Raw genomic sequence first — 5,884 nt, forward strand, 5'->3', positions numbered from 1 at the left:
TTCTACTGTCTTTTTCTTTATATGTCACCATTTTGAAACATTGCGTGTACTCATGGATTAAACCATAATTTAAGATAGCAAACTAAAAGCTTTTTAGGAGTAAATTTACAATACACGTATGTTAATTTTTTTCCTCCTTGAATTGCATTGCGTGATTGAAAATATGTGAACTCATGCTGCGTTGAAAAGCTTGGACAGATATCATACATATAACGTCTTATTAAGGTGGCCATAACTGATCTCTGCACAAATAAATATGCAGGAAAATGTTGCTTTTTGGGGAACCGTTGCTTCTACTAACAAATCTAGTATTAACCATTAATTTGTGTCACCTTACAATACTGTTGATTTTGGCATAACATAGAACTTTGAACTTGGGTGGTGATCCATTTACCACTTAGTAATTGAACATAATTTGGAAACTATAACTCGGGTTTTGTTTGTATTTTGTAGTCTTTTTGTGTAAATGCTATTTTCTTGGCTAATGATAGTGTAGTTTTATGAGGAAATAATGAAGGCTTGTCTACACTGGCATTTCAAAATGGGAAATCATATAATCATGAAGTAAGGGCTTAAAAGGATTATATGAAATAACGGGGAAACTTAGTCAATCGTATGTGGTTTTAAGGTAGGTAGAGTGATACATGAAGAAATTTTAAAATAGCGTGGTGTGTTTTAAGTAGTTTTTTGGCAGCACTAAAGAAAATTGTCAGAAATTAAATTCACTCTGAATTTAAACTGGATTATTTTCAATCCTAGTTGGTCTCTCACAACTGACTACTACGAGCTGTTGGTCCAGTGTGCTAAATTGGGCTTGTGGGTATGCTTGGAATTGCTTTTGTTCAATGGCCTTGAATGGTTTTGCAGAGATAACTAGTTTGAATAGATTTGTTAAGCATTGAATAATTTAGAAAATATAATTAATTTCTAGAATGTGGATTTGCTTCTAGACTTGTTTTTTTACTTTTAAAATCTGTGTGAAATGATGATGTTCCAGGTTCATAAGGAGGTGGTTGTTTTTTTTTTTTTTAAACATACTAGCCTAATTCTTTCTAAATCAGAGGAAGGAACAATAAGACAGAAGTGACTTGACGTTGCCGAAAATGACAAATGGAAATGGTCATTTGGTAAACATACAGGACTAGGATGGAGGCAAAACTAGGTCCTGCTGTTAGTCCAGTATTTCCTTATTCCCTATTTGAACTGTTAAATGTAGTTGAGTATGGGAAAGGCAGCCAAGGCAAAGTCATTTCCATCTTTGAGAAGAATGTAAAATACTGACATTCTCAGTAATGCATTCACAAGTAACAGACTTGACACAAAGCAGTGTTTTGCCATTAGGGTAATTCTAAAGCCCATAGTATTCCTTTAACCAAGAATGAATAATAGGTGTGGGATAGGAAGGTGGCTGCACACAATTTCCTGACCAGAATTTTCAGAATCACTCTGAATGCTAAAATAACCATCTGTTGAGCGGAAGATAGTTGCATTAAGTTATTTCAGCAATGCTCATGGCTTTGTAATCTGAATACTTCCTAACTGGGAAAAATTCAGTTTCCCTTTGGAAACAGCAGTGTGTAAGGAGTTGAATATGGTGTCACAGATAGAGTGGGAGGCATCGGGGGAGCGTGAACAGGAATAGAAGGACTGTGACCAGGATGGCCTGTATAGGTGGGGTACATAGGTGGCAGGCATGCCTTTTTCCAAAGTTAGGGGTCTGGAAATATTATTTCTTGTTATTTCACTTGATGGAGAAACAGAATTAATGATCGACTGATTTGTGTTAAGTATCTTGAAACTAAGTAGGCACATGGAGATTGCTTTAATTAATAGGGTACTAGAGTACTGTGGGATCTTTTAATTATGTGTATGTTTTAATTGTTCTTCAGACTGTTTTGCCTAGATCAAAGTATGTTGCAACCAAGGAATGTTCATAGAATCTTCATGGTTGGAAAGGACCTTTGAGATCGAGTCCAACCATACACCATGTTAATCCATTTGGTGTGTAGTTGATAATTTAAAGGCCCAAAGCTGATGTAGCAACTATCTGAATCTACTTAAAGCCTTTTACCCATAGTGTATTGCAGTATTAATAATCAAAGATGTGTAAAAATGGAAGCTTACTAAAATTAGTCTATACAACCAAAAGCAAAATTTCTAACAAAGTAAACAAAACATGAAAAATGTCTAAACCTCTTCTTACAGATAAGAGCTTCAAAGGAGCCTGATTTTTAATGGCAGTAAAAGGAGTTTGTATTAGATGACTTGCTGCCTTTTGATGCAGCTGTTACCAGTGCCGAGTTTTGTAATTGTTTTGAGATCTCATAAAAGCAAATGCCTTTTGTAAGAATAGTGTAACCACTGCCAACCTTCAAATTCAGAAATTAGGTGTTCTTGTGTTCCACAGCTACCTCAAGTGTTAGACTTCTGGCACGTTGTGGCCAATGTGCTTGAAGACAGCTCTGGTCGACATTGAGGGTGAATCTTATTCCAGAAGTATTCAGAAAGATTAAGTCTCATTTTTTAATTTTTTTTAATGTGTTATCTACTGAACCACTTTATATTTAATGTAATAAACCACTTTCTACTGTGATACTTAAGTGAAATAATTGACCTTCATGGAAAAAAAGACAATAGGATTCTAAGTAGTATTAATATAGGTACTGTTGGTGGACGTATTCAGATATGGTTGGAACAATTCTTCTGCTGGAATGTTGAACAACTTGAAAGCAAAGTAAAAAATGAAGCTCTGAAGGAGCTGGGGATAAAACAATTTCAAATTACTAGTAGGTCTAATGCATTTAATGTGGGGAAGGCCTATATAGAAACCACTTGAAGAATTCTCCGCAGCAAGGACAAAAACTCCGGTTTCATGAAGGTGAAGCTGCTAAACTTCAATTAGCTTCTTAGTTTGTGCAGATGAAAGAGTAGCCCTGGTTTTGATGGAAGCTTAATTGCAAGTTAGTAGTACTATTTTAAAAGAAATATTTAACATCAAATATCAACCTGATGTGAACAAAAGAGAAGGTGTACGTAGGATGTGCATGAAGCAATAGCTCCTCTTTGAGCGGTGCAGGGACTGTAGGCTGAAGGTAGTGAACTGCCACTGTTTTGTAGTGGGGAACCCGTGCCTTGGCGTACCACGGCTTGCTTCTAAATCATCATGTCAGTCTGCCTGATTAACTTCTTGGCCTGACAGACACTATCACCGCAGGTGGTATCTTTAATATCTGCTATATCCCAATCATGGGAAGCTGGAACAGGCTGTGTGGTGGAGTCTCCTTCTCTGGAGACATTCAAAACCCGCCTGGACGCGTTCCTGTGCAACCTGCTCTGGGTGACCCTGCTCTGGCAGGGGGGTTGGGCTAGATGATCTCCAGAGGTCCCTTCCAGCCCCTACCATTCTGTGATTCTGTGAAGCTGCAGTGTAAGAAAATTTCTGTGCTGACTGGTTTTTCATGAAAGATGTGTCGTAAGGTTTTCATCTTGTGAGAAAAGAGGTAGGGAAGAGAAAACAGCGCAGCTCGACCTCCCTAGTGAACAGAGACTGGGGCTAAGGGAAAGGAGGAGACATCAACTATCTGTTCTTCCCAGCAAGTTACCTGGCAATCAGTTGAAGAAGGAAGAAACAGGAGAAGAGTTTATTACTAGGTTTAATTTGAAGCTTTGCTGTTCTAGCCAGTCTGGATAGACATTGGCAGCCCTGGTGTGTATTTGCTGCAAAACTTTTGATATGAACTGTAAATGGCGCTGAAATTCAGTTACTGCTGTTCTACATGACAGGGACTGACTGCGTGGGTCAGGTAAAACGTTCACCTAGTAGGGGATATCTGGGAAAGGTATTAGATCTGGATAAACAATAATGGTGCCTCACAAATATACTCTCGCGGTCAGCAGTGATTTGGGATTTGGAGTATTGTGAGTCAGAGGTAGACACAACTGAGGCAGAACTATTCAAAACTGGCAGTGGCTGCGCCCTGGAGTTCCTGTGCTGCAGGTGAGCTTTAGCACATCAAGTGCATTTAGTATCATTTGAAGTAAATAGCTGAAACACCCTGCAAACTAAACTTCATTTTTTTTTTTTTAGTCAATTGAAATAATTAGTTTTATAAGATGGTATGTCATAATTAAGCAATCCTTGAAATTTAATGAAAGATCTTCCTCAAGTATGTGTTAAAGTGCAAGAAACCTGATGAAGGGCTTATGCACACAGGTGTTCGGCTGCTTGGTTTGTGGTCTTTTTTCCTCTCCCATTTACAACCAGTGACGATCTACTCCATAAGCAGGGAATGATGAGGCAGTCAGGTGTTTCCCCCCCCCCCCCCCCGCCCCGAACAAGGAACAGAGGAATAAAGTCACTCAGGTGTTGTGAACAATATGAGACCAGTAAACATTTCTGCTGTCTAAAAGACAGCCCTTACTGAGAATTGATTTCTTGACAAAGAGGGTTTTTTTGTTTTTTGTCTTTGTTGGTTTTTTGGTTTTTTTTTTAACCTGACTCCAAATTTCATGTGTTAAAATACAAGAACCTCTAGAGATGCCTACAGAGAGAGAGGGAATGGTGTGTGATGGGGGTAGTTTATTCCTAACACAAAGTTGTGGTCATTTGTGTCCGCAGGGCAGATAATTTCTGGAATGCTGTGTTTGGTTTCACAGGCAGTAATTAGCTCCCCGGTTCTAGGAAAGCAGAAGTCCAAAGTGCAGGAACAGAGCCTGAGGTGTTGTGTATTAGACTTCCCAGCATTTCTGGTAATTCAGTTTCCTTAAGGGAAATTCAGTAAGGTGGGGTTTTGTTTAGTTGGGTTTTTTTTTTCACCCCTCACTTTCTTCTGAACTTTTATCATGCTCCGGTCTCCATCTGCAGTGAAGTTCAAAAAACACTGTGAGGGGCCTTGTCTGTGTTCTTGTTTCCTGCAGTTTGTCCCCTGCTGTAGCTTCTGCTGCCGCCTGAACTCTTCAGCAGCCTGTCCTTTCCTTCGCAATGATGGCTGATTCCTGCCAGTGTCGAGGGGCAACACCTGGAGGGAAATGAGAAGGGATCTGAGTGGGTACGGCCTGAACAAAAGACTTCACTGCAAATAATGTGAAACTACTATTTATTGTTTTTATACTTCACCCAGATTCTGAGAGGCCGAGCATGCCGGTGGTCTTGTATGTATAGCTGTGTGTATATACGTGCATGTGTGTCTATGCATGTGTATGTATAAACATATTGAGAGTGAGATTAATATATATGAGTTTGGGAACAGTGTTTATCAGTTTACTGCGGTACAAAGTACACTGTATTAATGGTAAGTGTTCTCATTATTCATGGCCCATTTAAGCAGAAAAGCTGTATTGGTTGGGGGAAGGAGCCAGTATTGCTGCTTGTTTTGAGCATCTCCTAAGGGAGGGGGAAGGTGATGTACTGTTGCACTAAGCATCTCTCTGCTACTGCTAATTTTGTTACCCATTTAAGCGCTGCTCGCAGAAGGTCTGTGTCACCAGAGCTGTTGGTAGCTTTGGGCCTGAGCCACGCACTCAGCACCTGGGAAGTTCAGGCTGCGGAGAGAATGGAGTTGTGTTCATTGGGAAGTAGCACCATACCTGAGGGGACACGACCAGGACTTGGGGGTCCTCAGTTCTATGAGCTATCAGTGAGAAAGCTCTTTTCTCTTCTTTTTCCACGCTTTTTTCGTTTCTTCCACTAGGCAACTTCATATCTGCCCACTGAAAAGAGCCGTACGATGTATTGGATGTGAGCTGGTCTTGTGGCTTGTCTGGGTTTAATTGCTGCAGCTGAGCAGGTGAACAGCGTTCGTGGTCCTTGCAAAGTTGGCTGATGGTAAAAAGCCCAAAGCTGCTTCCTAGCCAGCAATCTTCTGCAGCAGTTTTCAGTCTTTAC

Source organism: Rissa tridactyla, chromosome 1 (genome assembly GCF_028500815.1).
Source record: "Rissa tridactyla isolate bRisTri1 chromosome 1, bRisTri1.patW.cur.20221130, whole genome shotgun sequence".
Taxonomy (NCBI): Eukaryota; Metazoa; Chordata; class Aves; order Charadriiformes; family Laridae; genus Rissa; species Rissa tridactyla.